We start from the raw sequence: 21,042 nt of genomic DNA on the forward strand, positions 1-21,042 counted from the left end.
ATTGCATAGTTTGGGTAAGTGATCAGCATAAACCCTGTGAAGTACTGAGACTTCATCACAACAGCAGCTGTTATATTTCAACAGATTCCCAGGATACACAGCAGGCAGCTTATTTCTGTCCATGTTATAAGGGATATCTCCTGGTAGCAGCAAGTTTTATGGGATTTACACTGCATTTCCAAGCCCATTTTAGGCTGAATAGCTGCTTATGTGGAGCAACTAGTGCTTCATTAACAATTCTGTAAAGGTGCTCTAGATATTTCTTACTTTCAGTTCAGTATTCTTGCTGCTAAGTGCTAACAGGCAGCAGAAAAGGCAGCTTGAAAGTGTTTTAACTTCTGAAGTACTTTATTTATTCTTCAGGGACAGAAGTCACCAACCACCAAGCTCTATTGTGGCTCCTTAAGGTTTGTCCTTGGTTCTAGCACAAGTGTTCAGATTAGAGAAGATGTTCCTTTCTCACCAGTTCTCACACCAAGGAGAAGCTGTGAATACAGCAATTTGGGATACTTGGGTCTGGAGCTGTAGTTCAAACTTGGTGTGAAACAAATTCAAAACCCCTTACACAGTCCTCATTTTTTTCTTTTTCTGAAAGTTGTGTTGCTCTGAAGCAGAAGTTAAAGGCAAGTTGTTACTGATGCCTTCAGGGCTGTCAGTTTATAGGCTTAACAGATACTTTTCTCCAATATTTACTTCTGTTGAATATATGACTAAATGCTGCTGTATATATATATATATATATATATGTATATAAAGTATTCTCAAATGGCTCCTATTTAACTTTGCTTGGATGGTTTCCACCTGACTGCATCACAGAGCTGCTTCAGTCAAGGAGGGTTATCTCCCTTCAAATCCCTTATGGAAATTACTCTTACAAAGCATTTCCTCTGGTAAGATAAACATACCAGCTACACTGCTTTTGCAAAAACAACCTCTGGTCTAACAGACCTCTTTCTGTCTGCTGGGTAAAAACAGTTTCAGGGCTGCAGCTCAAGAGGAAGTGATAAACTGAGGTGGTCATAAAAAATGGAGGTGGTCCTGAATGGTGCTTTGATACCTGGGAGGGATGTCAGGGTGTGGGGAGGATAGGAGACAGGAAGAGGGTAGGATGGAGAAGAGACAACAGAGGATGAAGGTTGTAAAGGGGAAGACAACAGCTTTTAGAAGTACAGACTGAAGTATGATCTTGCTGAAACTGATAGTTGAGTATGCAGGAAATTTGTGTGCAACTGGATTCCCTGCTGAGTGAAGAGGCCAATCTCCACCTGAGCAATTTCAGGGCAGTGAAAGCCTGATATCTGCAGTCAGCTATGGAGCATTGGCTTCATTTGCTTACACCCAGGTGAGCATATGGTCATGTCATTGTGAAACTGCTGCTCGGTCAGACAGCTATGAATTATGACCAATAATATGTATTTATTAGTCTTATCCTCTCTGCCAGGATCATATGTCCCTGCTGCCAGTTCTGCAGGCATCTTCCCAAAAGCTGAGTGTCCTCAGCAGCTTTGTTCAGATTCCCAGCCATTTTGTAGAAGAATTATGGTTTTACTTTAACTTCATAGTTCTTTCATTTCATATGAGGACGTAATCCAAAAACACAACCACTAGTTTTCCAGTCGTGACATCTGTGAACACCAGAGTGATATTGGGTTGATTTAGTGTTCCTGGTACCAGTGCTCAGCTCAAGTTCTTAAAATCAAGGGTTATATTAAGAAATGAAAAGTTATTTTAGAATATCTGGGAAGATGTAACATTTTGGGACTGATTAAATGGAAAATGAATGGCAAAAGCAGAAAGGGTGGGAGATGGGAAAACTTCTGAACAGCTGAGAATATAGGAAGTACAGAGATTCTCATACTTTGGGCAATCTTTGGCATACTTTGGTGCTTATCAATTTGCTTTTAACGACTGCTTGTCACAGGTTTAGCTTTTATATTATGATTTCATTTTGAGACCCTATTCATAGACTGAACTGCTTCAAATCTCTGCTCAAAGAACAAAATATACGCTCTCCCTTGTACACAGGCATTCTTCTGTTCCGTTAATCATTTCAGGGTGAGGGGAGATGGAAGTGGCTACTTTGTTTTGTGCTTTCAGAGGCGCTGCACTCTGTGGCTGAAGCACTTAGACTTTAACTCCGGTTATATTTCATTAAGGGTAAAGAAATCAGCGTTTGGTTTCATGGAGAGATCTCACTCTGTTTAAGTCTTGGCTGCTCATTTTTAAATAGTTGCAATCTCACTGGGAAGCACCAAAGTAGTGTACAGTGGTTCACGGCACCCAAATGTCTCAAGCATGGGTGCAACAGAAGTGTCATTGACCTTAGGCTGAGGTTGATGCTGAGCGTAGATTTCTTTTTCAGATCTTTTTGGCTCTGACCCCATTCTCTGTGTTTGTTGGAATACATTGTATGGTACTGCACCCAACCTAATCCTTTTCTGGGACAAAAATAACTGTGAAGATGTTGCAGCACACGTCTGGACTGTATGTAATTACAGGCTGTCTTGGAAAGAAAATGCTGGCTTTGTCCGTAAAGGGAGTCCTCAGTTGTAGGAGCAGAGAAATAAATCTGCTCGTGTTCAGGCTGAAATTACAGATGATGTGTGTTAGAAAGGAAACCTGGCTTTTCCACATTGCCTGGGAAAGGGAATGAGAGCTCTCTTAGATCAGGGCTGTTCTTCTCATGTACACGGCAGAGGTGGTGATTAAGACAAAATCTGAGAACAACAGAAGAGAGGACTAAGGTGGCCTTGAAGGGTGGGCCTTCACATGGTGATATGAAGCAGAGGAAAAGGAGATTCCAAACAGAAATGGTGGAATTGCTTCTTGCTTGAGTGATTTAATGACAGAGTTTGCTGCTGCCTGCTTTGCAGAGGCAAAAAATTGGTGTCTGTCTATGGAGATGAGTCAGGCAGGGATGGTTGAGTTGCTCAATATTTAATTAGAATTTGTCCAAAACTAAATAATTGTAGGTCTTATATAGGTTCTACTTCTTCCTATTAAAGATGTTATTTCAGAAATGCACGATGTTAAGGCATTTGTGGAATAAAGATGACTTTGTCTATTTTATACTAATATTTGCAAGAGATGTTATGAAGATCATGGAAGATATATGTTGTGTGAGGCAGGAGCTCTAACTGGACACTTACCCAACACTCCACCCCCATATCCCTTAACGTGCTTTACATGCACAGCGCAGCAGATGAGAGGCGAGGAGTGGAGGATGCTGCTGTTTTTTTTGGCCTAGAGTGGCTATTGCCTGTGTAGCGAGTTGTTCTCCTCCTGCACAGATAGTGGAATAGCTCCGGGTTCTCTTACCCCTGCTCAGCTGGGACATTTCAGCATCACCCATGGGGTGGTGTGACTGCGCTTACCAAACAAGCATAGAACCTTAGAGAACTTTCCCTCTTTAGCCTGACTTGAGCTGTTGAGGCATGAGAAAACTGCTGGAGAACTGGCTCTGTGTTTCCCTCATAGTATTTCTTTAACAACTTGAGAATGACCCGGTGTCAGGACACACAGGGACAGAAGTTATTCTATACCCTTTGGGCTACAAGGTTAGTGTTGAACTAACAAAGTTTGGCTTTGTGCGTAACTACATGCAGCAATTATGTGCTTCCAGCTCTGTGTGATTCCTCCATCTGTTGTAACATCCACAGGTTACAAATAAATAAATAAATAAAGGGCTTTTATTGCTTTGCAACTTTTCTTTAATACAGTTGGAGACACAGCACAGGAAATCTTGTGCAAAAAGCTGCTGATTTTTCTTTCAGCCAGAGTGAAGCTGACTCCCCAGCGATTCCTTTTCTCAAAACGAACCAAGCATATTGCTGTTACAATAGTACTTTAATCTTCATGAATATTATATATATGAAAAATTTTCTGTAATTGGACATGCCTGTCTTTGGTTTGGGAGGAGCAGATTTTTTCCTGATATTCCCTCTCGAACTAATTGCACGGGTGTGTGTTTTTGTGTATAAATTCATATTTGTATATGTGTATATATCCATAAATACAAATGTAAAAAAATTACATGTATGTAAAAGCACTATGTAAAGTGGTTGCATGTCAGAATTACTTAGCAATGCTCCCTTGTTCTTCTGTCTTTCAGTTGTTTACTTCTGCAACATTTTCTCCCTGCAGTCTATCTAGTTCATTGCGATCCACTTTGCTGACTTTTCTGTAACCCCCAAATACTGGCTGAGTGCAATTCAATTGCAGAACTGCAGAGCACTACTAGCCAGAAGTCAGACTGTACTTCAGGAGAATTCATCACCCCTTATAAGGGAGAAGAGGGCTGGTCCAATCCACAGCTGGATGGTCAAACCTCCAATGCACTGAAGAAAGTGGATTTGATGATTTAACACGTCTTTCTATGCTCAGAGCTGTGTCTGCTTGGTGTGCTAGAGATGCTGTTTCTTAGTAAAAATTAAACTGAGTTTCCTCTAGCATCAATAGCTGACTATGTGCTTCCAGCTGAAACAGATTTGGTTCATTGAAGGCAAGCCACAGCCAAAGCCTGTGAAGCAAAACAAGTAGATTATGGTTTTTGTAATAGGCTGCACCATACTGCCTAAAAAATGGTAAGACATTCAGGTACTTCCTTTAATACTAAGGGCACAGAACAAGGATGAGTTGCATCCACAATATCAGTTTCTCAGGGTAGTTATCTGCAGACTCTATTCCAGCCAGATTCTGACCAGATAGTTCCTCTGGGCCTTTCTGCTTTATATATGTGCTTTGCACCATCTGAATTCACTGATTCTCTTCTGCTGTCCTCATTTACTTTCTAGCATTTATCATGCTTCACTGAAACAGCTTCACAAAAGCAAGCAGAAAGATTTGTATGTATGAGAGAGTGTTTTGATAGCAAAAGATTGATGAGCCTGACTTCTTATTTTGTAGATGTGTGGCAACCCTTCATTTAACCAGTTTTGTCACTGTTCCTCAGCTCTCCAGAGAACTTTGAGTGTTTCATTAGACTGTCTTCTCAGCAGAACTACTTTCTGAGCTCTTCATACAGTAGGAACTGTGGAGTAAAATGTGTCTGTTGAGACATAGACTACAGATGTGCAGCATGAACTGTGGATGTGTAAGGGAAAAGCCTGGCAAAGCAGCTGCCCTTCTTGAGTCTGCCAAGAGAAAAAGGCTGACTGCTGTTTGACCCCTCATCTCAGTCACTAGCCCTCTTGAGATCAGCAGAAAGCAGCCTCTACTGCAATTTCCCATCATAAGGTAAGTTACAGAAGCTTCATCCCTTTTCTTCACTAGCTTATTTTATTCACACACTGACTAGACATGATCTCAATTACCATTTGGAAACTGGTGAAATCATAGAATCACCAAGGCTGAAAAAGTCCTCCGAGGTCATCTTGTCCAGCTATCCAGCTACCACCAATATTTCCCCACTAAACCATGTCTCTCAGTACCACATCTAAACACTTCTTGAATACCTCCAGGGATGGTGACTACCTGGGCAGCCCATTCCAGCACCCAACCACTCTTTTAGAGAAGAAATTTTTCCTGATACTCAACCTGAATCTCCCCTGGTGCAACTTGTTGTCATTCCCTCTCGTCCTATCACTTCTTACACAGGAGAAGAGGCTGATCCCCACTTTGCCACAGCCTCCTTTCAAGGAGCTGTAGAGAGCAATAAGGTCTTCCCTTAGCTCCTCTTCTCCAGACTGAACAAATCCCAGTTACCTCAGCTGCTTTCCATAAGACTTGTGCTCCAGACCCTTCACAGCTTCGTTGCCCTTCTCTGGACATGCTCCAGGGCCTCAATGTCTTTCTTGTAGTGAGAAGCCCAAAACTGAACATAGTACTCAAGGTGTGGCCTCATCAATGCTGAGTACAGAGGGACAATCACTTCCCTGCTCCTGCTGATTACACTATTTCTGACACAAGCCAAGATGCCACTGGCCTTCTTGGCCACCTGGGCACACTGCTGGCTCATGTTCAGCTGAGCATCAGCCAACATCCCCAAGTCCTTTTCTTCACAGTCTTCCAGCCACTCTGCCCCAAGCCCGTAGCATTGTTGTGGCCAAAGTGCAGGACCCGGAACTTGGTCTTGTTGAATTTCATCCTATTGGCCTCAGCCCAGCGATCCAGTCTGTCCAGATCCCCCTGAAGGTCCATCCTACTCCCAGGCAAATTGACACTTCCTGCCAGCATGGTGTCGTCTGGAAACTTACTGAGGGTGCACTTAATGCCCTCATCCAGGTCATCAATAAAGATATTGAAGAGGACAGGCCCCAGTATCAACCCCTGGGGAACACCACTTGTGACCGATTGCCAGCTGGATTTAACTCCATTCACCACCACCACTCTCTGGGCCTGGCCCTCCAGTTGGTTCTTCACCCAGTAAAGAGTGTACCTGTCCAAGTCACGGGCTACCAGCTTCTCCAGGAGAATACTGATGGAGACAGTATGAAAGGCTTTGCTGAAGTCTAGGTAGTCTACGTCAACAGCCTTTCCCTCATCCATCAGGTGGGTCACTTGATCGTAGGAGATCAGGTTGGTCAAGTAGGACCTGCCTTTCATTGAACCCACGCTGGCTGACCCTGATCTCCTGGTTGTCCTGCACATGCCATGTGGTCACACTTAAGATGACCTGCTCCATAACCTTTCCTGGCACCGAGGTCAGGCTGACAGGCCTGTAGTTCCCTGGATCCTCCTTACGACCTGTCTTGCAGATGTAGTCACACTGGCAAACTTCCAGTCCTCTGGGACCTCTCCCATTAATTATTAGAAAAGGGTGGAAATCAGCAAGTCAGACCAGACCAGGAAGGTTTTTAGTAATGTCCCTGATCCAAACCCCAGGGAGGCAGCACACTTCCCTATGGGTAGGGTCTGACTGACACATGGGGTCCTCTGTTCCTCTCAGAAGGGAGCTGCCTGTGACAATTGCCCTTCTTTCCTTCTTGGCAGAGGCAGTCTTAAGGCCAAGTTGACTGCCTTGCCGTAGACAACCTCCTGGGTGAACCTTTCACTGCATGCTCACTTACCTCTCCCGCAAGTTCTGGAGATGACAACTCACAGTGCCTCTTATTGTAACTAAAACCTTTCTATTCCTCTCACGAAGTCAGTCTGATGTGGACTCTCTTCTCATTTCTCTATTTATGTTTCTGTGGCCAGAGTGAGTGTTTCTCCTCCTGGTGCCCTGTAAGTACAGTAGAGCACAATTTTCCATACAGTTGTGCGGAGACATATTTTGTACCTTAATTTGATTTGCTTAATCTTTTTTTTGCATATTCTTGTTTTAAGTAGCAAGAGGCCGTGACAAGCTTAGGATACGTCCTGCTGCTCAGTTTATTTCAGTTATCTTAGTTTATTTTTTCTGCTGCCCATGCTTAATCTGATTTGTGTTACTCTTGTTGGTTGCAACTTGACATAACTGGCCCTTGTTCCCAGCAGTGGAACAAATTCTCTCTGTAACTCCCATACCCTCTTGATTGCTCTCTGAAGTGCACATAGGGCTATTTCTCTTGTCTGTCTTATCCTACAGTGACCAGTTCTATGATATTTGACATATTCTTGGCAAAAATGTGAGTCTTAGTCTTATTATATGTGTGTTGTAATGCAGACTATCAATCTTCTGAGTTGACTAAATCCAACCAAAAAAAAGTGTTCAACTTGTCTATTGTACCCTTGAAAAGAAAACAACTAATGTGGCATGCCACTGTGCTTTGAAACTAACTCAGAATGATGACCATTAGTCTCATAGAGAACCTCCATCTTGCAGAACTTCTCCACTGCCAGGTGTGTGGGGAGATGTGTTACAAAGGAGAAAACCTGTCTTGAGGTTGAGAAATGCAGTCATAAAGTTGGATCTTAGGAAAGATAGTAGAAATGGCAACAGAAGGTAAATGGAATTCAACTGTATGCATTACTTTGCTCCATATATGATGCTTCTGGTAGTAGATTATCCAACTTCTTTCCCCTTCTTTGGTGAAGAAGTCTCACTGATAACAGTCACTTGCAGTGTGTCACCTCACTCATGAATATAACCTTTCTTGGGATATGGGTCAGCAGGATGACATTGATCTCAGATTTGTTTGCAATTTGGGCTCCATTCCCTTTGCATAGCTTGGGCTATAAATTCTTCCATCTAAGCCTTTCCTGCTGAAGCAGTGTACCTATTTAGAAAGATGCGCAAGTTTTGTGGGGAGTTACAGAGGGCTCTGTAATTCTATTTCACTTGGTAGGGTGGTAAGGGAATTGAAATTCACATTTAAGAAAAAAAAAGAAAAGAAAGGCTATGTGTTGCTAATGTCAAATAAAAAACCCTTGAAGGTAGTTACTTCTTACACTGTGATCTCAGATATGTGACTGTGTTCAGCATTGCCTCTGGACTGCTACACGTGGATCTACTCACTAGGATAAGGGCACTTTTAGATTGCAAAGTAAGCCTTTATTTTGACTTGGATTTTGTGCAAGTTCTCAGCTTCCACCCCCCCAGTTTTAACACAGTAATGTTTCAGTGTTTGTGGCACCCTTGCAGGAACTTACTTGAATCTTCATCTACGGTTTATTTGGAATCAATAATTTCATACACACCATGTCAAAGTGGTTTTTTTTTTTTTTTTTAAACGTTGCTGTATAATTCCATTTCTTTCCTAATCCCATTTCTTTCCTTGCTTAACTTTCACATATTCTATGCTCTTTGGTACTGAGTGCTGTGGGTGCCTACCCACATAAGATGCTGAAAAGTCTTCTAGCCTATTACAGGACCAGCTACTGTATAGATGGTTGTATACCAGGAACATGGTTAGTGGGGGTCGGTATGGGATTGGTTTTGGGGATCTTGGAGGTCTTCTCAAACCTTAATGACTCTATGAATGGGCATGGTGTGATGGGTTGATGGTTGGACTAATTGATCTTAGAGGTCTTTTCTAACCCTAATGCTTCTATGACTCTATGAGTCTATAGCCACTCTTCTATCAAGAGGTGCGTGAAACTGATGTAATACTCCACCCTTTGGGGTTTTGTCGGTCTGACAAATCAATGCCACTGGGTTTTGGACCACTTTGTAAGAGATCAGTGTCTTCTGGGTACCCCAAAATTTGGCAACATCAGTGAGAGGAGCATTTGGTCTGTAGATTTTGGTGGCTGGCCACCTCTAGGGAAGGCTGTGCCACTAGGTGGTAGTGCTGCTCAGCCCTGCTGGCCGGTGCTGACAGCCGTTGGTGAGGGGGGTGGCAAAGAGGCAATTTTACATTCGTTAAGTATTTTGCAGCTGGAAACTGATCTGAAAAACTCAAGTAATGTAATCCTGTCTTCTTGTACCATCAAGTGTAGAAAGGAGTCTGTGGAAAATCCACTCAAAGGTATGCCTGGTGAACTTTGTCACATTTGTACATTTGTATTTTACGTCTTTTTTGAACAAAATATACTCTTTTTAATACAGTACAAATGTACTTTGCCTCAGAAAGATGTGGATATGTTTTATGGTTTTACATTTTGGAAGCCCAATGAAATTTTGCAGTGATATTTTGAACCTTCAAAATATATATCTACCAAAATGTAGGTGGATATATAGGTTTTCTCGGGTACTATACCATAAGAAACAAATGATACAAAATATTACTGTGTCCCCCAATTTTATTTTATGAGTTGTACTAAGTTATTTATATGTCCAGGAGCTACACTGGCAAGAATTCAAATATTTGTTGAGGGAATCTACATCTAAGCTGAAGGGTGATCTTTTCTCTCTTTCCATTTTCTCTAATAAAAACTGTTTCACATATTTCAGATTACATAAAATGGAAAATTTTTCTTCTTTTGGATTGTTTTATTGACTTCTTTGGGTGCATACCAGAGAAAGATTGTTCCAATCGATTCTTTGCCGAGAACCAGCTCTGAAGGGAGTCAGCTACAGGACATGTGCGTGGATTTTCTACATATTTCCTAAAATTAATCTTGCAGGGGGAAAAGACCACATCTTTTAGCAAAAAACAAAGGCATCTGAAGGCTTGTGATCATTTGTCAAAAAATGTCACATTTCTTTTTTGTTTCTAGATGCTGTCAAGAAGGCTTGACTGTTCCCTTCTCCATTCTCTCTGCATTAAGTACAGTGCTTCATTATCTCACATTGCTAATCTTCATCTACTGTGATATCGTATTTTCAGAAAGTAACAGGATTTGAATTTATATGGTCCACTGACTACCATCGTGATTTCCTACATAAGATGACCTCCTCCCTTGCAAACAGGCTGTTAAGCCACCTTTCTCCTCCCTGTGGTTCACTCTCCCCTAGTTCCAGTAGTTTTTTGTTTTTTTTTTTCCCAGAAGGCAGCTGTGGATCTTCGTGATCCAAGGACAGTAAGAGAGTCTCAGGGGCAGCCGGCAAAGCCTCTGCAACTGAGGTCCCAAAGGGAAAACCATTTCAGATTGTTCCCACAATCCTGTAGAAATGTTTTTTCTTGACTAATTATTTTATTTGGGGCTTGCCTTCTCTGCACTCCTTCTAAAGCCTTTTTCTTAAAATCAGGAATAGGCCTGTTGACCCTAATCATGATTCTTTTATCTCTCTGTACTTCAGCAGTACATAATACCCTTCAGAGTTTCTCAAAGTAAAGGGAGATGCTTAAGTTGGGACTGTGGAAATTTTCTGACCTGGACTTTGAACTCAGCTTAGTTTACATGTTTACTGTCACGTGAATCTAGACATCAGTATAGCTCAGTCTGGGTCTTGCTACAGAATTTAAGTCTGAATAACATCCAGATTAGAGGGATATTCAGACCTAGTCTTTCAGATTAGCTCATGGGAGATATATGTTCCAGCCGTGAATTCTGGAACTTTGTATTCTACCTTCTTTCCACAGTTTTGAACCCTTTTCTAACAGTAATAAAATTAAAGCATAGGGGTTTGCGAACAGAAACAACATCTAGATTCCTTTATTTCTTTAGGCACCTCGCTACCAGATAGACACAAGAACTCTCTGTACATAATCCTTGTGCTGCTGGAAAACTGAAACTTTCACTAAGTCACTAACCTATGCATTGTTCAATAACATGTTTCTGGCCAAATTCTGAATGTTCAGCACACTGGACCTCAGTGCATTTACAACAAGGAGAATGCTGTCCCCAAATACTCTGTTCATTGTTATTTTGAGATTCGAGAGCTATAGCTGATTATGTCAGCATCTTCTTCAAGCCATAGTTCTTCCTACTGCTTCCTTTAAAAAATACTCTACATAGAAATTCTTGTAAATTCGGTTTCATCGTATATCAAAGCATTAGCCATGTTACTCTATTATCTTAAAAGATCCAATCAGAGTAAAACTAGCTATGAGAAAAGCTCTGCAACAAAAAATGCCAAGGTCATAGAGATTCTTTTGGGTGAGTATCTTAAATTCACATTATTCAATTTATAATGGCATTATAAAATGAAAATTTTCTGGAAAAGCATTTGGCAAACAAGATCTCATGTGGATAAGCAAATTTTTGAAGTTGTCACTCTTCTAGTTATAATCCACCATTTCTCTTTGGCCTGATTCTTGTATTTGCTGAATTGCTCTGATAGATACTTCTAGCCTGTCATTAAATGCATTTCACATTTCAATCTTAAAAAGTAAATATGTCATTTCTCCCATTTACAAAATAAAAGCAGGCTGAGGGAAAGCTGAAGTGACATTACTGAAGTCAAATAGTAGGAAAAAGACTCCAGAACTCATCTGTAGAGTGTCCAGAATTTATACACAGCAATATACTGGCTTTCATCTTTTCTTTCCCACTTATTAGCTAGTTATCTCCTATTACTGATCTAAAAATGTCACTGTATTTTCACATTTATAATAGAAGGGCTAAGCAGGGAGGAAAAGTGAGAGTGGAATCAAGTATATGATAAAGTTTTCTTTGGGATTTAATGAGTTAAGAAAGCCCAACTTTGAAGAATAAGAGGAAGGAACTGTTTATCTTTATTTTATTGTCTAGTAAAATTGTCAAGGCCTTGTGTACTGCAAAGAGCTGCCAGAGTAACTACAACACAGACACATTTACCTTCACCTCTGGTGACCTAGTTCTGTGGTTGAGAAGCACAGCAGCAGACCATACTGTCTCCTATTATGGTTTCTTCATCCTGACAGTCTGGAACTGCTTGAGAAGTCTCTTTTCAGTGTGTAATAACCATGTAGTCTCAGCCGTCTAGGGTAAAATTCCCTGGATGGAAAGAGTCCATTTCCAATAAACAGCAGAAGATGTCAGAGGATGGGATTGAGGTGTACGTGAAACAAGCAAGTCAACGCCATTAATAAATTAAGGCTCAGGAACCCTGATGGGGCCAATAAGCATTGCAGTCTTTTCTCTTCAAATGAGCAATCAGAGCCTGATGCCAGGAGTTTTCTAGCAGAGCTCTAAGCAGACTTTCAATTCCTAGATTCATCTCTTAATCTTTCTGTGTGGGTTTAGATGAACTTGAATAGAGGTCCATTCCCTTCTGCTGAAATATTGTCCCTGTAAGCTGTCACTGGAGTAGTTGCTGTACTAGGAACTCATACTGTATCTGTAAATTGAAAAAAGAAACATCAGTCATTGTGTAGGAAAAGAAAACCACCACTGTACTCACTCTTATGATTTCCCAAATTGATGAATTTGTGGACCCAATTCAAGATGACTTCCAGCACTACCAACTAGTATGAAGAAACGGCAGCAGCTCTTGGATGTATTTTCTGTTCTCTATATGCAGCATCGTGTCTGGGAGAAGATTTCTAGGGTAAACATCCAGGGCAGAAAAAAAAATCACCGGAACAACTGTGATCTCAGTGAGAAAGCCACAAAGCTTACATTCAGTATACTCTAAAAATGGAATTGTCTCACCCTCATCCCATTACCAGTTAAGTATTCTTTTTTCCCCAAAGTATTAAATAAGTTTGTATGAGTGTGAAATCATATTAAGCATAATAGAAAGTGATTCTTAAAGGATGGGTAACTGACTTCCTATTGACAAGAAACAATTGAAAGAGGAGAAGAAGCAAAGTTAATGACTGCGGACAATAAGGTTTGTATTATTTACCTTTTGCATTTACCAGAAACAGCTGACATTATAAGTAAAAATACAATTTGCTTTTTCTATCTATCTACTCAAATCTTTTCCTTTCAACTTATATTACTAAGAAGATGCTAATTATGATTCTATCCTTTTCTGCAGTCCTTTCTATGATAAATTCTCCTTGTTGTAAGTGAGAATAAGGAAAGTCCCTATGCAATGATGCAAATTTGTGCATGCTACCATCATAGGAAAATTCTCCAGATGAAAAGTAAAGTAACAAGCAACAGGGAGATTTTGTTTTAGAATTTTGTCTGCATGAAAGCCAAAATGTGAAGTGTGCCAAGTATCACTACTCTAATTCTATCTGGTGTTAACAAATTGCTTGGCACTGGGCGGAATATGTGGAAGGGAAAGTAAATCTCTCATCTCCAAAGATTAAGTAGCATACTTTGAACTCTTCTGGTAAGTATCTTGGAAATAAATGTTGTCATCTTGGCAAAGAAGGTGGTTTTTTACTCAATTGGAAAGGAGAAGTTACCTACACAAAAGGGTAGAGAAAGAAAGTAAACAGGCCCCAAATGGTGTCATTAGTTGAGTTAGATGAGTGCAAGATGGGTTGATAGACAGATGGAGGAAGACTTTGGGGAAAAGTGGCTCAGCATGCGTTATCAAAGTCTTTGAAATCAGTGCTGGTAACTTTTGTTGTTGTACTTAATGAAAAGGTTATAAATGAGTTTTAAAAAAGAATGTGATTGGTCTGAAAGAATGGCTGAGCATGTCATTTTTAGTTCCTACTCTGTTGTGTCTGAAAGCTGGAAATGTCTGCAGCGTGGATCTCTCTTCAGGGTATTTGAACAAGGAGGAACAAATGCAAGAACATTTTTGTTTGTTTGTTTGTTTGTTTGTTTGTTTGTTTTAATATATAAAAAACCTTTAATGACTTAATGAATCCCCCTCCAGGGTCTTCAGTTTATTACTACTCTCTTTTCCATGTCAGGATCTCTGTGTGAGAAGAGTTACACAGATAATTCTTTAAAATTCCTTGTTGAATTAGGAGATAACCTATGTTGGAAAGCATCTGTGTTTGCTATCTATCCTAGGAGGAGAGTGAGCGAAGATCATGTTCCTGAAAAGGAGTTTCCATGTGCTACAAGCTAAATTTCTTTAAGGAATACATTAGCCATGTAAAATAAAGAAACCAGTTCAAGTCGTGACTAGTCTGTAATGGACTGACAATGTTTTTTAGATGTGATCAGTATTCACTTTTAATCTTACTGCCTACTGTATCCCAAATGTGGAGTTCAGGTTCCCACTATACCAGGATCTGAGTGCATATTCACCTTTGTATGCCACAGAAATATGGAAAGAGATATTATGAATCAGCTTATTTATCCCTTGCACGCAGCTAAGGGAACAGAATTGTAAGGATAAAGATTCAGATCCCAAAGTTCCTGAAAATGTACAGAGGATGCTTTTAGTTGACTTCAGTGAACTCTGAAACTCTGACACCTGGCCTAATTTGCTCAGCATCAAAAAGGGGAAGTCTGAAAACTATACTTTGTCTTGGTGCTGGTCCTTATGAGCTGTAGTGTGTTCTAGTCCTGCCCAGCTGTATATCTTTGAAAGAAAAAAAAAATCAGAAAAAATGCTTTTCAACAGTCTTAATGGTACATTTACTGTTCTTTGGGAGTTTCTGAAAACTCCCTGAGCACTACTGAAGTTTGCCATTCATGCACATTCAGTTCACATAATTAGAAGCAGTTTATTTCATTCTTGGAGCTTCACAGACACAGTAATTGCATGTTGAAAACACCACACTTTGGTCTTCTTGTGTTCAAAGTTCGGATTGGGTCACAGAAGCAACTGGATCAATTCCACAAAGAGCCATGTGTGAAAAGTGCAGAGCCTTTCTGCCTCTAAGCTGAAACACATGCTGTGGCTGTAAATCAAGTACAGATGATAGATGAAGAGTCATCATCTGCAGCTGGAGTTGTTGGTCAGCTGAATGGTGTGGCCAAGAACATGTTTCATCAAGCCACATGAAAGTCCTGGGATGCTGTGACTCTGAGGCTTGCAGACCCCTCCTAGGCAGTGTGCTGCTTCTCAGAAAGTATTTGCATCAGGGGCTTTTCCTTGAGGCAGAACCAGTGATTGGTTCTGTGAAATCTCTTTCAGGAGCCTCAAGGTGCTGTTCCACTTCTCTCTCGGCGACAAGTGACATGGGGAGCCCAGCCTTGGAGCAGGAACAAGAAAGCATTGGGTAAGCTGAAAAGGGTGATGGAGAGGTCAGCAGCGAACTTTCCCTGCTGGATCCCCAAGTAAGCCGAGAGTAAGACATAGCCCTAAGGATCTCTGTGCCACCTAAATGGGAAACAGGCATTCGAATGTGTGAATGGATGTAAATGAGCTTTGGACAATATAGACATTATTTTCTGACTTAAGACCTGGGCTAGACAGGCGAAAGGAACAACCCAGGGAACCTAAAGCATGTGGCACTTTTCCATCTTAAATATAGTGACTGTTTTGGAAATGTGTGTACTGAACTACACGCTCTTTTAATTCCCAGTCACTGTGAGGATGGTAGGAGCTGTCATAGTGTTATGTCGGATTTGACCTCTGTATTGCACTTAGTCTTCCTGCAAGTTAAGTTAAATTACATACATTCTACAAGTCTTCATAGCCTCCTTTACCTTAAAGGAGTTGTTTCAGGATAATAAGAGGAAAAAAATGTTAATCCTCAGACTCTTAAAAAATAATATTAAAAATATTTAGAATTGTTTTTTCCTTGATGCGAGAATTGTTGTTCCCTTTACTCATCCTTAAATCTAGAAAATTGAGAAAACTAGTGGTTATTAACCTCAAACTACTCACATGATCTGTGAGACTATGACGTGCTCTTTGCAGCTATTTTAATAAAGCAACTTACCTTAATAAAGATTTATTGGAGTTCATGAGAATTTCTGAGAAAAAGAGCTCTACTGAGCAAAAGTTTGGGAGAAGCTGGATTAAATCCCATGGTATTCCCTCTACTTGCTTATTGTTTCTGGCAGTAGCCTAGCACTACAGCATTAAAACCTAGTCTGACACATAAAAGAAACACATATTAAGTCTTGCAGAGGATTTGGGACAGAGTAGCAAGCAATCTTAATGAGCATAGCTTGATGGACCCATGCTAGCTTACAGTGCTAAAGATCTGCTCTGTTTTCCTAGCACATCTATTTCTAAGCCACTTGGCAGTGTCCTAGTTTCTGTAGTTTTGGAGCAAGAGAGGCAGCAGTGGTTGGGGAAGGCTTTGTTTGCAGGAAGCAAACGTGGAGTATACAAGGGTATGAGTATACAAGGGTCCAAGCCACTCATGGAGTTGAGCTAGGCCTCACTGTCCTTTCTGAATAATAGGTTGGGTTAACAATTTAGTCATTGAGGGAAGGCACAGACAAAGCCAGGCATTGACAGAAGGGAGAGCTGAGGAAGTTTTGCATAGACATGAGGTAAGGGAGGAAGCAAGAACATAAGCATGATGAGAGAAGAGGAGGTCTAGTAATGAGACTAAAAAAGACATTTCAAGAGGGAGGAGTTGTGCATACCAATGCAAAGCAAGGGGCAGGAGCTAGACACTGCAGTATTAATGTTTCTCAGCGAAGTATAGAGAGCGCCTCCCACAGACCCTGTGGTTTGTGGCTGCTGAGCAAGAGAACACAGGGCATACTGAATTGTGGGTGAGCTCACAGGAAGGGTTAAAATGGCTGTCCTGTACATATTTTCTTTTTAACATGTCTGTGAGAAATAGCTGTCTTAAACAGCTATTTAGGTGTTTTCTCCGAGCTCATGACAGTAATGCCTAAAGTAAAATGTGGTGGGATTGCTCTTTCTAAATGTTTTCTAAATGTTTCAGTTAAAAAAAAATACAAAATGCTCAACAGTCATTAACTTTTTGCATCGGGTATTTGTAGGAAGATTTTCACTGAGAAGGAGAAAGACGTGGAGTTTGCTGGTGAAAATTTGGGCCAACACATGGGCAAAGTGTAGCAGAACATCCTGACTGTCACGTTACTGACGTGTTTGGTAACTTCTGCTTTTCTGTCCAGGGCCATCCCTAAAAGCCCCCAAAATGCTAAAGAGCTATGAAGGTAAATTTAGAATCATGGAATCATAGAATATCCCGAGTTGGAAGGGACCCATAAGGATCACTGCATCCAACTGCGATCCTTCAGTTGCCAGCTCTGTTTTCTGCTGATATCAGTTTGAAAAATTTGGAATGGCGCTAGTTTTTAGTGGGAAAATTCTGATGCCAAGCCAATAACCTTTTGCTTCAGAACAATAACATAGTCCAGAAGTGAAGACCCGATGGCTTGCTACCCAAAACATCCTGTCTCATCTATCTCTTCTCCCTGCAGTAATAATTATTTCAAAAGAATCTGAGATTAAATAGCATCTCATCACTATGAATAAATGTCAAAGTCTTTCAGGGAGCTTTAATTAGTTTCTTTTCTGGGAAGTCTGAAGATCTTACCCTTACCTTCATCATTCTCTAAAATTACTTTTTGTGTTTCTGATACCATTCCTAAAATGGTTTTTATTATGTTTATTAACAGTATTTTAGCTGCACACCAGGGAAGTGATGTCCTTCGGTGAAAGTCCCAAAGGAAGTTGCAGGCTTTTCACATTTATTATGGTTATTTCAAATAATGAAAAATAGAGGAAAGAGGGAAAGGCAACTCATGTGGCTAGAAAAAGACTTAGTATTTGTAGAACTCATCCAACTTTTGTTTGCTTTTAGCAGATCACCTAGACATGTCATGCTTTTCTGTATGGATGTGTTAAACACATTCCAACACAACAAAACAATGTGTATTTAATATTATTGATAGCACTCACTGCTTTGGATTGTAGTACTCTGAAGAGGGGAAAAATACCCCAATTCTGGAGTGTGAAAATGAAATAATTTGGAGTAGATATAAACTTCTGTCCCAGATTTGCACTAAATTGAGTGAAATCCTTATATAAATCTGGTTGATATTATGTATGTCCTTATGAGATACAAGATTTTTGGATACCACATGTATATCCTCAGCGTTCTGTCAAAGGCTTTTGTGTGAAACTGTGGAACTCTGATTGCCTTTCCCTACCAGACAAAGAGATCTCTGTAACTCCAAACCAGAAGGAGAAATTTGGAGTTATCTGTGGGACAATAGAAAATACATAAAGCTCTGCACAGAGAAACCTGAAGAAAAGAAACATGTTTGTTTTACTTTTAAAGCTGCTTTTTGTCTGTTTGTTTCTCTCTAAGCAGAAACAGAATGGAAATGAAAGCTTCAAATGAATTTTCCGGGTTTTGAAAGCAGAAATGGGAGGCTGAGCTCCTGTGTTCTGTTGCTGGCATTTTGCAAGCCGCCAAGATGACTTCGGACAATTGATTCACTTTTTCTGTGGACAATTTCCTCCTTCATTGAAAAGAAAAAGGAGGTTAGAGGATATAATTTTGATGTTTTCACTATTTGTTGCAAGACCTTGCTCACTGCTCTACTGCTGCTCTTGGCAGTTGAGGAATGGGTACTGTGAGAGATTTTTGGGTGAACAACTGATTTTCTTGGACTTCAGATTAAGCTCATAATTATGCAGTTCTCACCTGTAAAAGTGATGAGCAGCACAAAACCAAGTGAATAAAATGAAATGTTGATATAGCGTGCCAGATCTATGTGTAGGAGACATCACGTCTCCCTCCAGCAATGAACCCTCTCAGTGTCGGAACTTCTATTGACATCAGAAAACATTACTTCTTAATTACTTCTTTAATTCTTGCTTTAAAGGTACATGCTCTTCACTCTGACAATCCTGAGATCTTATACTAAAATGCAGTTTTGGGGGAAATATTGTAGTGGGTGTTCTTTGATGGCTTACCCAGAATTTGAAAGCTTCTTGGTCCACTATTTATCTTGCTCAATTCCAAATATTCTGTTATCATGTTTCATTTGCTAAGATTTGAGGAAAACCGTGTTTCCAAATTTCTCAAAAAAAATTATAGATTGTTATTTGCAGCTGATTCTGTTGAAAATGAATCATGAGCAGAAAAGCTAGAGTAATACTGAGTAAAGTTATTTGGAGATGTTTTATTTCCCATAGCTTAAAAACTAATTGAAATACTGAACAATCCAGAAACTTTATTAAAATAAAGCAGGATATTGGAAACCTGGCATTAACTGCAAATTCCAGACTTAATAATGGCTGATACATCATAATAATTGTTTACTTCTTTCCAGTTAGATTTGCAAAAATAAAAAAATCTAGAACTCAAAATTACCTTTTTTTATTACAGTGCTAATGTACTAAATCTATATATAAGTGCCTAATCTATATAGAATTGTTCATGGATATATAATTGAAAAAATGTATAGATTGGATCTGAGATATATACTTTGAGATCTGCTATTACCGTGCAGCTTAATATTTCACGGTGGAAGGTAGAAGACCCTCATGATGCAGAATGTTTCTGTCAGGCTTAGGACCATGGTACTTGACAAACAAGTCTGTGCTTTATCTATGAGACAATCCCTTATCACCAAAAATAGCTTTCCAACTCTTCACAACAGCTGTGTTCAGCTTCAAGAATTCACATCCAGAGGAACATGTAAATATTGCATTCCTGCAAGAGAAACCTCTGAGCTGTTACACAGCCTCTTTGTCCATACAACATTCCCGAATACCAGAGTAAATGGACACCTACCATAGAAAAAAAACAAACATTATTTTAGGATGATGACATTGGGGGGAAAAAAAAAAACACAAAAAAAACAAACAAAAAACAACAACAACAACAAAAAAACTCTACTTTTTTTGGAAAGAGGTGAAAGAGACCAGCCCAAAACAGTCAGAAGATCAACTTCCATCCTATTCTTGATTTATTAGATGTCTGTCAGCAATTTGAACTTACTTCTGAATTTCCTACCATTGTACTGTGAACTAGAAACAGAGGAGACATTTTTCAAGTGCAGGAGCCAGGCTGGCTGTGTTTTCTCCATGTGCTGGCCACCAAGGCTGTGAACTAGGGCCCTAACCCATCCATGGTTTCATTCCCTAGAATCACTGGAGTCCTGCCCTGGGAACTTGGACTGTCTCTGGTGTGAGCTGTGCTAATAGCTTTTCTCCTGTGCAAATGTGTTTACAGAAACCAGGCTGAACCGGCCTCACACAGACCATCGTTATCGCCTCCTGGTAACCTTGCAAAGTAAGGGATGACAAGCCGCCGCTGCTCTGTATTGTCATAACCCTGCAGTAATTAGTGCCTTGCATCTGTAATGGAACCACAGTGAATAACACTGGGGTTTCTAAGATGACACTGTTTTCATCATATATTTCATTTTTTGAGGAACATAAAGGCAGCTACATCAAACTGCCAAGGAACCCTTTTTAATTAAAGCTTCTATTTTTTCTTTTCTTGTCAAGATATGCAAATGGTCAGAGACATTAAAACTAAGATAAAAGGAATCCTAAGCACTGTTTATATATAGCCATTGTGACTGCATCTACTTTGCATTACTTTAACTGAAGCAAGTTATAGTGCAGCTTGACATAACTCAAAGCTGCTTTGCAGTGCTGTTGAGGCTAAGAGAAGAAAAATGCCTTACCTAGCTTGAGGAGTCTTCACCTCACAGCATAGATGCTGCATCTGGATATCACACACTGCTCTGCAAGAGGTGGCATGCTTACACCCTTGCTGCCATTCACCTACTCAGGATCAAGCTTTGGATTACTTCGCTGGCCCAGGTTTGGAGGAAAACAAAGTGATTTACTACTAGTTCTCCTTAGCTGTGATGAGGCTTTCTCTACTATAGCTTAATACCCAAACTGTGTGTGATTGGTTACCATACCTTGTAAAAGGTACTTATAATGTACCTTCTCTTCAGAATTACAAGAGATTGTGTTTGTCCTTGGAAAATGAGCATAGCTGTTGGCAGGTAAAAAGTTGGCTGCATCCAAATCTGTGGCATAAATCTCCCAGACCTCTTATCCCAGGATTTTACCTGAGAAGCTTGGGATAAAGACCCATGTTATTT

The sequence above is a fragment of the Numida meleagris genome, chromosome 1 (genome assembly GCF_002078875.1).
Source record: "Numida meleagris isolate 19003 breed g44 Domestic line chromosome 1, NumMel1.0, whole genome shotgun sequence".
In the NCBI taxonomy this organism is placed as follows: Eukaryota; Metazoa; Chordata; class Aves; order Galliformes; family Numididae; genus Numida; species Numida meleagris.